The 12400-nt window shown below is 41.3% G+C and overlaps 1 pseudogene across 1 annotated transcript; it reads left to right on the plus strand.

Annotated features, from left to right (window-relative positions):
- Positions 390–901, plus strand: LOC102177253 (annotated as a pseudogene). The gene has a single exon (XR_001296355.2). The product of XR_001296355.2 is annotated as an ATP synthase-coupling factor 6, mitochondrial pseudogene (transcript).

Here is a 12400-nt window from a genome sequence, read left to right on the forward strand (position 1 = left end):
GCTTTACAAAAGTCAAGGAAGCAACCATTACCTTACAGTGTGTAAAAAATGACCAGTAAAAAGAGATTGGTTAGAGTTCAGCTAGACCTGAGTTCAAAGTACAGCTCTTCAACTTGATGGCTGTCTCATCTTGTGAGTGTTACCTTCCCTCTCTGAATATTAGTTTCATTACCTGTAAAAATGGGTTGATAATACTTTGTAGGAGTGTTGTAAGGCTTAACTGAGGTATCACACTTCAAAACACATGGTGGAGACCTTGTGTATAGTAAGTACTATTATCAGAGTTAACATCCTTCGTTCATCTCATATCGGCTTTATTTTATAAGCTGGAACACACACAAAAAAAGATTTTATGAAACTTTTGAAACTATTAGAAGTGTCTTGGGCGGTGGCGGTGGCTGGCGGCTCGGCACTGAGTGCAAGGATCACCATGATTCTTCAGAGACTCTTTAGGTTGTCCTCTGTTGTTCAGTCTGCAATCTCAGTCTCTTTGAGGAGGAACATTGGTGTTACAGCAGTGGCATTTAATAAGGAGCTTGATTCTGTGCAGAAACTCTTCGTGGACAAGATTAGAGAATATAGAACTAAGCGACAGACATCTGGAGGACCTGTTGATGCTGGCCCAGAGTATCAGCAGGACCTAGACCGGGAGCTTTTTAAGCTTAAGCAAATGTATGGTAAAGCAGACATGAATACGTTCCCTAACTTCACATTTGAAGACCCCAAGTTTGAAGTTGTCGAGAAACCACAGTCCTGAAGAAGTAATGTAAACTTGACTTGGTAGTTTGTCCTAGATGAGTTTTCAGCTGGCCAGAAGTAACAGAATAAATATACATTTCACAGCTGTCAAATGTTCTTTTAATTCTGATTTCAAATGAATTATTTGGTGATGTTAGATATAAAAAAAAAAAGAAGTATCTTGCTTCTATTTGCATGAGATGACCTTTCAAAAATCCTTTAATCTGCAGACAGTATTGTATGTTAATTATAAAATTAATTGTTATTATTGTATGTATTATTGTATGTTAATTTATAAAAATTTTAAAATGCCTTAATATATTAAGTTCAAGATATACTTGTATAAGGTCTTTCATTTCTTACTGTCTCTATTTATTTATTTTATTACTCCTGATTGTCTTTCATTCTGTTAACCATTCAAACAAGTACTTATTGATAGCCTTATATGTCAGCATAAAGTTACAGAGGAGAAACACACAAGATGGTTCTCTGTCTTCAAGGTAATTATACATTAATGAGGAAAAATTGACACGTGAAAACAATGAGAAAAGGAACACATGAAAACATCTCAAGAACAAGTAACTAATACATGGCAATATTTATTATAACTTCCAAGGAAGTCTAGAGAAGTTTCAGAGTCTGGGATATAAATGGGGCTTGAGGAAAGGAAAGGATTTGAACAAGTAAGAGAAAATTAATGCATTTGAGGGGCTTCCCTGGTAGCTCAGCTAGTAAAGAATCTGCCTGGAATGCAGGAGACCCCGGTTTGATTCCTGGGTCAGGAAGATCCCCCTGGAGAAGGGATAGAGTACCCACTCCAGTATTCTTGGGCTTTTCTGGTGGCTCAGCTGGTAAAGAAATTACTTGCAATGAGGGAGACCTGGGTTCGATCCCTGGGTTGGGAAGATCCCGGAGAAGGGAAAGGCTACCCAATCTAGTATTCTGGCCTGGAGAATCCCACGGATTGTATAGACTTTCACTTTCAAGAATAGACTGACCAATGGACAGGAGCATGGAATGTGGGAGAATATTGAGGAAATTTTCTTCCCTGCAGCTCAGGGCAAGGATAGAGGGCAGTGAGGAGTGAATATTAAGTTGGACCCTCAAGGAGAAATGGATTCAGTGCATGCAGATTCTCATCCTTATGCTTCTCTCTACTTGTGTCCTTTTAATTGTGTAAAGCTGAGGAATCTTGTGGATGGACCTGAATCTGGACAAACTTTGAGCAAATTACTCATTTTCTCTTTCTCTGTTTTCTGTATGGTGTATGATTGACAGGATAATAGTATCTATCTTATCAGGTTTTTCCAAAGTTAAAATAAGTTAATGTATATAATGCATTTAAAACTGGTCATTGGGAACACTAATAAATGCTAGACTTTGCATTTTAAATAGTCTTTAAAATGAGGAACTATACAAGATTTTTAAGTGCAAAGAGAGATCAACAGATGCATGCGTGCATGTGCATGTGTGTATGTATGTATGGCTGGCTGCTGCTGCTGCTGCTAAGTCGCTTCAGTCGTGTCCGACTCTGTGCTACCCCATAGACGGCAGCCCACCAGGCTCCCCCGTCCCTGGGATTCTCCAGGCAAGAACACTGGAGTGGGTTGCCATTTCCTTCTCCAATGCATGAGAGTGAAAAGTGAAAGTGAAGTTGCTCAGTCATGTCCAACTCTAGCGACCCCATGGACTGCAGCCCACCAGGCTCCTCTGTCCATGGGATTTTCCAGGCAAAAGTACTGGAGTGGGGTGCCATTGCCTTCTCCAGTGTATGGCTTAAAGTTCTCTATTTGGCCTGTGAGAAATGTTGGAAGATCGGTGACAGAGAGTAAACAGTTATCCCAAGGTTTTGTGTTGGTACAAATACTCATGGGATTGTTAATTTTGGTAACACCTCTAGAACTTAGTTTCTGGAACTTGAAAGGTATCCTGAAATGAAAAATAAACTTTTATGGGGATAGGAGGACAGTTATATTAAGGTTTCAAATTTGGATTTTTGGATTCTTGAGCAAAGGGAAAAAGCCCTAGTGATAGAAAAGATTTTGTTGTTTACAGGGACAGGGTGAAGAAGAAAAAAACTGTCCTCCACAAGACTTAATTTACAGCTTTGTCTTTATAGGAACTGTGCTTTACTTCAGTGGTCTCCAAACCTTTTTGATTATGTACTCTATCAATACAATTACTATTTATGTTTACATCACACAGACTCACTTACTAGATTCAAGTACTAGAATACCTCTTCCCTTCCTTTCATAGTTGGAACATCCTGTGTAACTCCTGAGTGTGTGTTCTTTGTTTTACAGACCAGCCCTTTGACTAAGGGATCTAATTAATCTAGATGAAGCATGCTTTTCATTTTTTATGTCTTCTTTGCCTCCTTTTAAAAAACAATATGTTGTGGCCCATTGACATATGTTCTACAGGAATTAGATATAATAGTATGAGCTGCTTTATAGGTGGTCAGATGTAATGGTTCTGACTTCAGAAGGGAGGTCTGGGCTGGAGACTGATGGGGAATAATGAAAGGTGAGGCGATAATCATGAGAATGATGACCTGCCCTAAAGGAAGGGGCGTACTGTGAAAAGAGATCTTTCAGGAACTCAACCTTTAAAGGTAGGTAAAGAAGCAGAACTCACAAGATATCTCCAGAGCTAGAAGAAGGTGTGCAAGAAATTGTGAATGTGTGTTAAGGCCCAGGAGACAGTCTTTAAAGTGAGAAAATACATAAAAGTTTTACGTGCAAGGGTGGTCCAGGAAGATATCAAAGAAGAGGGATGGTTTGATTTGGCATCTAGGAGTTCACTTATTTTCTAAGTGAGGGAAAGTGTAGGATAAGGGAGTTAGAGAAAGAGCGATTTGGAGAAAGAACGAGACCGGCACTTTACAAGAACAGATCACCTTTAATGAGATGAGAAGGGGCAGCAGCCAGATTAGTGAGCTGCTGCACTAACGGAAGAAAAGAGTACGAATATATAGGCATATAGATGGAAATCTATTGTCTTAATGGGGCCTGTTCTTCTTCAAGGTTGTTCAGATTAGTTATCTCTTAAATAGCTGGGGCAAGGAATTCTGAAGATCTGCCAGAGGCTGGGACCGGCTGGGAGCTGGGTGTAATCAACCTTAATGTCCATTTTTTCTTTGGGCAAGAGTTCTTTGTTTTGCATAGAATGGTGGAGAGGACCCAGAGGGGAGTTTTAACTCCAGGCTGTTTTGAGCCCTGTAGAAGGAAATGGCAACCCACTCCAGTATTCTTGCCTAGAGAATCCTGTGGACAGAGGAGCCTGGTGGGCTGCTGTCCATGGGGTCACAGAGTTGGACATGACTGAAGCAACTTAGCATGCATGCATGCCCTGGAGAAGGAAATGGCAACTCACTCCAGTATTCAGGCTGGAGAATCCCAGGGACAGAGGAGCCTGGTGGGCCACCGTCTATGGGGTTGCACAGACTGAAGACACTTAGTGACTTTCCTTCAGAAAGTGTGTCAGTTAAGTGGTGGACTGAGATATAAGTGGGAAGGCAGCAAGCATAGACCAGTCTTTCAAGAAGTTTGTAAAAGATGGGAAGAAAAAAAGAGAGAGTCAGGAGAAAAGGGGGACATCCCGTCTGTCTGTCTATCTGGCCATCCTAAGGAAAGGATGACTCTGTGTGTTTATTAGCTGCTTTGTCTCCCTGGTAAGACTAGGCAGGATTCAGTCCTCATGTCTTCTCGCTGAGCACCTATTGCATACTGTGAAGATACACACACAGATGTGTTACTACACTCACCACTCTGGTGGTCACTTTGGTGTTTGTCTCTGAACTTTGGTGTTTGTCTCTGAACAGGTTTCGGTTATTTAAATGAAGACACTGTGTTTTCATGATCTTTAAATTCCCAGTCTCTATTATAGTGCCCAGCATGTATTAGTTGCTCATGAAGGAGGAAACAGACAGAACAGGCTCCATCTTGAAAGCAGGAGTCTATCTTGGGCTGGACTGCAGACTTTGAACTATATGTCCAGTATCTATGGAAACAACATACTAACTGGAAAACCAGACATCCTGGATGGAAGAGCCCCAGGGCTCATACCTAGACTCTCTGACACCTAAAAGAACACCCTAATTACCTGTGTAGCCAAATAGAATCATAAATTCTTTTATGCATATTGGAGTATGACCACAGGCCTATTGATAATTGTCCACTGTTAACTACCTAGGCTTAAGGCATACGAATCATGGATTTAAGGCACACAAATCATGGGTTAACTTTGATTGTATCTTTCTTTTCCTTTGTTCAGACTAGTTTCAGAGAATTTGGGGAGGTGGGTTTGAGCATGTACACTTAGAGTATATAAGGTTTTCACAAAAACTGGTCGGGGTCCTTGGCAAAGGGGAGACTCTGCCTTGGGCCCGCCAGTGTAATAAACTGCACTCCACTATCCCCACCCACTCCAGTACTCTTGCCTAGAAAATCCCATGGACGGAGGAGCCTGGTAGGCTGCAGTCCCTGGGGTCGCTAGAGTTGGACACAACTGAGCGACTTCACTTTCACTTTTCACTTTCATGCATTGGAGAGGGACATGGCAACCCACTCCAGTGTTCTTGCCTGGAGAATCCCAGGGACGGGGAGCCTGGAGGGCTACTGTCTATGGGGTCGCATAGGGTTGGACACGACTGAAGCAACTTAGCAGCAGCAGCAGCAGCCGCTATCTGCATTGTCCTTCTGAGTGAGTTTGCTTCCCAGAACACGTAGCTACAGCTCTCGGACTTGGTCTTTGAAAGTCTGAATGAACAAGACAAGGTAAACAGGTGAGCAAGGAGTCCTGTGGGAAGGTTAGTCTGGTAGCAGACGTAGAGGAAAGCAGGCAGGTTAAAGAGGATGCAGTGAAGACTGCTTGAAGTTGTGAGATAACCTACTTAGAAGGGCTTCGTGTCCGAACTCAGGGACTAAATAAGAAGAGGTTGTTTTAAGAACTACTTTAATGGAAGACGTGCCCAAGTTTGGATAAAAAAGAAGAAAGAATAAAAGATAATGGATGTCTAATCTTTAAGAAGAATAATGTGGGAAGCGAAATCTTGATGGTGGGGTTTGGGAAAGGCAAAGAACACAGTGATGGGGGATGAGTTGGAGTTTTCGTTTGTTGGGTGGTCTCCTGAGCAGTCTTTTTATTTTTGTCTCCATGCCCTGTTCTTGGATCTTTCCCAGCAGCCTGCTGTCTTCCCACCCCCCTCTCTTTTTTGTTTTTGTTTTTGGTACTTGTGTCAAGCAGCTACCTCTTCTCTAGTCATTTCCTTTCTACAAGTGAAAAGAAACATTTCTTCAATAAAGACTTTCAGCACTGGTCCTCCACTTACATCAAAAACATGTCAGAATAAAGTGAAACTTCCAGCTACCAAGATTTAACAAGCACGGCACAACTTGACCGAACTTGGAACGTCGCCTTAAAGAGTTTTCTAAGAAATACCATTTATTGGTGAGGCAGGATAATCTATGTAGAACATCAGATGTATCCATCTTTGTTTATACATTTATTTTTAAACAAATGTCTATGTTTGGGTCTTTACCATCCCTTGGCAGTAGAACACGTACTCTTCTTTTTAGATTAGATTAATTTCACTCTGCTTAGTATCACTTGCACTTATTTAGCAGCATTTGCTTTTCTTAAAACATTAATTTTATTTATGTACTGGCTGTGCCAAGTCTTCGTTTCTGCATGGGCTTTTGTATAGTTGCGGCGAGCCAGGGCTACTCTCTCGTTCTCTTGTTGCAGAGAATGGGCTCTAGGGTGTGTGGGGTTCAGTAGTCTGTGAAGCGAGGGCTCCACAGTTGAAGCTCCCAGGCCCTGGAGCACAGGCTCAGTAGTTGTGGTGCAAGGGCTTAGTTACTCCTGGGTATGTGGGATCTTCCCGGGCCAGGGATTGAACCCGTGTCTCCTGCATTGGCAGGTGAATTCTATACATCACTGAGCCACCAGGGAAGCCCTATAGAAAGCTTTTTGACAAGAATTAGAGATTATTCTGAAGCTTCTATTCATTTTAAGAGTAAAAAAGATGAAAAGAAAGGTATTATGAAGAAGAGAGCAACTGATTTGGCAGAAGGAAGGTTAGCTATAATCATTCACCATTCATCACCATCCATTTCCCGAACATAGCCCCTGTCTAAATCTCTTGAAGGCCACCTTCACTTCTTTTCTCTCTTTCCTTGCCACACCGATAAAATCAGTCATCCCCTCAGCAATAAGTATGTAAAATGACTTCTTTGGTAGAACAAACCCTTTGTGTGTAAATAATTTGTTAGCCCCCTCCTCCCCACAAGCATTGTGTTTGAAAAAAATATCCAACATAAATTGATTGTATAGATAGCCTGATTGTAAAGCAAGATTAATATGAAAACACAAGGAGTCTGCAATAAAACCTACTAACTTAAATCATTCACATTTGTGTACAAGCATTCATATTTAGCAACAGTCCCAAGGCTGAGATTAAAGCTGTTTGGTAGGTTACTTCAAGGCCTTTTTATTGCTAAATCTTATTATGTCTCTAAAATGTAGAAATTAATCACCTGTCATCAAAGCTGCAGTGGATTATTGACTTCTAAATGTCTCTACAAATTGATTCATGACAGAATGAAACAGGAGACTGAACTAGCATTGAAATTCCTTTGCATGTGATAAAAAAGGTCTATTAAAAGCATTTCAACAAATGCTGCCTATTAGGTAATCATCACAAAGTACTTTCCTATCAAAATGAGGTGCTTCTGGAATAGTTTTGATGAGATACATTTTTTTTTCCCCCAACAATGATATGGTAACATGAAATTATTCTGAAACCCCAGGAAGATGATTTGGAAATCCATTTAATTTTTATATTACAGAGCACATGACTTATTTCTTAGTTCTAACACAATATAAAGATGGTTAGGAAAAATCTACTTTGTTTGTTTGAGTGTTTATTTATGTGCACATATGTCAAACAGACCCTAAAGATTATTTGGGTTAAGAATTTGGGAGAATGTTTATAATCTACACTAATGGGGTTACAATAATTTTTGTCATAAGGATTCCTTCCATTGTCTCACTGTATTTTGACTATGTCCTGCCTCCTTGTCCCTGTTAGTTTAAATCAGTGGTTCTTGAAACAAATCAGTTTCGCTTCCCAGGGGACAGTAGGTAAAGTCTGGACACGTTTTTTGGTTGTCACAACTGGTGTGTGTTTGGGGTGCTAGTGGCATGAAGTGGGTGGAGACCAGGGATGCTGTTAAATCTCTCACCATGCACAGGACAACCTCCCACAACACAGAATTACCCAACCCAAAGTGTCAATGGTGCCAAAGTTGTGAAACTGGTTTACAATAAGATTTCAAGAAGACAGTCCTTGAATGGGGTTAAGGGGAGGTTTTAAATAGAATCCAGAACATTTTTCTTTAATCAAAATTGCCTCCTTACTTTAGTCCACTGGTCTTTTCTTCTCGGTAAACATTTAGCTGCCAGTGATGATTTGCTTTCTTTTCAGATTTTTCTCCCAGGGAGCTTCTCCTTCCATTCTTTGCTCTGTCCACACTCCACCCACACTTTCCCCTCCAACTGAACTCAGCTTTTTATCTTTTTAGCTTTGTAGAGACTCTCAAGGGTCAATAGAATGAACACTCATGGAACTAATTGCTGACCAAAATATACTCTGAAGTTTGATTAACCTTCAAGGAGAGGAATAACTATTTTTGGTTACTATTACTAGTTTTAATTAACAGGAGAGGGAACATTGTCGAGTAGGAGATTTCTATTTTGGGTTTCTGTCTTGGAAGACTATCAGTTCAACCCAAGTACCCCAAACAATTTATGAATGTTTCATGAGTAACCAGTGTTACTATTTGATAATATTGCTTTGGACAACATGCAAGTTAAAAAAAAAATTTGCTTCCACCAGACTGTGATCTCCACAAAGCCAAGAACAACATTTTATCTTTTCTTGAATCTCAGTGCTTAGATCTTTGAATAACTGAATGTATTTTAATCCTTAATATTCAAGAATAACTTAAGACAAGCACAAAATTTAATGCATAAAGTTTTTGTGGTGATCACAACATCATTTGTACATCTTATAGGCAGAGAGAAAATCATACAGTATTGATAAATATTTTTCCTATACACCTTATGTCCTGCACAGTTTCAGGAATACATCATGCTCTCTCCCTACTCTGGGCCTTTATAAAAGCAATTCCCTTTGCTGGGGAGGCATTCTGTTAACATCAGATCTTTTAGGACTGCCTATGACTTGGAGCACTTTTCCTGAGTTCCTGTGGTCCTAACCATGATTAATAGACCTACCTGTTTACTCACTTAGATTTTGCTCTAGACAACCAGTTCCTTGAGGGCACTGGTTGTGTCTTGATAATCATTGAATGTCCCCGAACTTAGCATAGAATGTGGAACTGGCTTGTAGTTGTCATCTACCAAATGTATGGGGCGTGAGAGAGGAAAAGTGGAATGTGTCATTTGGATTAAACTGAAAACCTCTTCCATCAGTATAGGTAGCACAACTGACATATTAGAAACCTGTGAAGAGTTGTTTTTCATAAAGGACCAACAGGTAGGGTACTACCAAGCAGGTCACAGAGTCCCCAGACAAAGGGGCCCAGGCTGCAGTAGCTGCATGCAGCCCAGTCTCTTCTCCTAAACTGTGAAGCATGAGGAGGAAAGGCTACCAAAGTCACACATGACAGCTGACTCTGAATTCTGCTTCATATTTCATCAAGAAGAGGGATCCCATTTCTTCTTTAGGATCTTGACGGAATAAAACTAAGGCCGTGAGTAGATAATACACTGGAGTTTAGTTTTGTTTTCCCAGAAAAATTGGTTTTGAAGAGTCAGAGCTGTCCAAAGATCAAAAAGGGCTGTCTTTAGGATAGGATGCTCCTGGTCTCCGTTTCTACAGGCTGGGTGAGACGGGCAGAGACCCTGGACAGGGATGTGAGCCTTCAGCTGGGTGTTGAACTTATGCCCCTGTGAGGCTCCTCATCACCGTGAGAATCAGTGATGTCGTATGTCCCTGGTGTAGAACTTACAACTCTTTCCTGGAATCCAGGAAGCACCTTTACAGCAGTCATAGGTAAAGATGTGGGATCCCTGGATAAGGTCAGAAACCCCAACCAGGCTCCTCTCACAGGAAGTCATACCCCTTCTGTCCACAGAAGTTCCCATACATGAAGGGCTTCCCCATCACTTTGGAGACCTTGGGGGTGACATCTTATTGTTAGCTTGTGTGTTGATACAAGGCATGCATGCACATCAACAGAATTCCTCACCTGGTTTCACACGGAGCATCCATTTCCATTTCTCCCCCTCTTCCCTCCCCTCCCTCTCGTCTTGTTCTCTCTCTCTTCTTTGAGTCTCAGTTCTCTGTCTAGCTGAAGATCTAGCATAACCTGTGAAACAGTGGAGAGATGTAATGAAACTAATGCCTTTGTCTCTATGGAAGACTCAAATACATGCAATTAATTGTTAGGCAACTAAGGCAGAAGATTGAAAATGGAGTCTAGAGAGATTACCCTCACATATAAGTATGGTTTTAGACTTTGGACCCGATTTGTCAAAGAGCCTGGGATAAGCTTCAGTTCAGGCATAACAGCTTCTGGTAGAGATTTACCTGTACTGCTCTAAAGATGGTGAACATTTATCAATGCTTCATGCATAATTATTCTATTACATTCCTCTTCAAGTCTCCTGAGCAATCTTTCCGAGATATTCTTGGGAAAGTGGTGGCAGTGATCTTGAACTGTTAGCCCTTTGCAGTCTGATTGCCATCAACCATTTCAAGGTGTATATAATCTCTGTATTTATGCCATGAGGCTTTCTCTAGTGCTAGTTTCCTTTTTTTTTTGTCTTTCAAAACTCCTAGATCATTTCTGGCACTAGTTCCTGAAATATTTACAGGGAGCTAGTTAAATTTTAACTGATATTTAGGGAAATTTTTCCTTAGCAAAGACTGTTTATGCAAAACTCCATCTCATAAAGAATCTCCAGTCTTTTTGAAGACCAGAGAACTTAAAAGTCAGTTTTTGGGCTGAATTCATATGTCTTTGTCTCTCTTTCAGTTGATCTTGGCAACACCTCACATGTAACCCAAGACCAAAATAAAGTTGCGTTCGGAAGGCAGTCACGATTCAGTGATCTTATCCTGCAGAACGCCTTCTCCTGGCGTTGACATCATATGATTTGGTAAGCGGTTTACACATTGGCTCCTGTGATTTTCAAGGGGCTTTTATGATCTGCCAAGTGGACAAATGTCAACAGGCTTTAAAGATTGATTTACCAGGATTTCTGTCTCTTGTGAACAGATTACTGTAGCTCAGAAGAAAACACATGTAAACAAGCCCAGCAATCCTAGTGGAAAATGTGGTTCCCACCAGACGTGGTGACTTGATCAGGAGTCCTAGCAGAGAGGTTTCTGCCCTGCTCAGTCCTTTAGGAGTCACAGCTTTCCCTTTCACACAACCATCCCGGAAAGGCTCCAAGCCTGCGCTGCCTCTGTGCAGCCAGAGGATAGAAGTGGTGAGGTGAGAGCACCCAGGAGTCCAAGGCTCATAGGTTGCAACTCTCGCCAGAAACTCCTGCTCTTCTTTTTTTCCCCTGGCACTCGCCTCACAGGCCTGACCCTTGGGACCTTGAACCTGTTTGTATAACCACAGGTGATGCCCTGCCATGGACTCGGTACAAGAGCAGTAGGCAGGCAGTTCTCATCTTCAAGTGGGAAATGAGCTGAACACCTTGGCAAGCTGTTGGAATTACTGATCTCTTACTTTTTGTAAAAGAAAAAAAAAATCACGTCAAATTGTGGCAGTTTAGGTCTTTTAATTTCTGTGTTTGAAAGTCTTTGTGTCTTAATTCTGGTCCTTTTAAAAAAAAAACTTTACCTATGACGAATAGTAAAAGGAGGACAAGGGCTCTTGGTTCTCCAGCCTTGCTTTGTCAAGTACCTAACCATTTGGTTGCTAGGATACAGAAACACACTCTCCATGCTGTCCAGGGATCAGGACAGTTTTGGGGGGACTGGAAGAAAGACACTGAAGAGGAAATACAGCCCCATCTGCTTGCATAGAGACCTTTCTAGAACTAGCACTTGGGTTGTTTTTAGTATCTCCACAGCTGTCCCAAGGATGTGGGAAGGGGTTGTTGCTGATGTTTAGTTGCCAAGTTGTGTCCACCCCTTTGCTACTCCATGGACTGTAGCTCTTCAGGCGCTTCTGTCCTTGGGATTTCCAGGCAAGAATACTGAAGTGGATTTCCATTTCCTTCTCCAGGGGATCTTTAACCTAGGGATCGAACCTGCGACTCCGACACTGCAGGCAAATTCTTTTACCACTGAGCCACCTGGGAAGTAGGGCAGCCTAATTGGCATATTCCCTTTCATCCTGGCTCTGTGTCTCCCAGGCATAGAAATCTGGAGTTCTCAAGGGTGTGTTGAATGTAGATTCTCTCTAAAATTTCCATTTGCTGCAGATTTGCATACAATATTTATCTCTTCCACTTAGACTGGCTTTTCAACCTTAAGGAAATGACTTAATGTCTGTTTAAAAGGGAGATACTACTACTAAAATATATCACAGAAGCTTACAGGGAAGGTGAATTAAGAAACCTTATATAAAAAGCCTTGCACACAGGAGACACTCGAAAAACCTTAATGTGCACT

This window comes from Capra hircus, chromosome 12 (assembly GCF_001704415.2).
Source record: "Capra hircus breed San Clemente chromosome 12, ASM170441v1, whole genome shotgun sequence".
Classification (NCBI taxonomy): Eukaryota; Metazoa; Chordata; class Mammalia; order Artiodactyla; family Bovidae; genus Capra; species Capra hircus.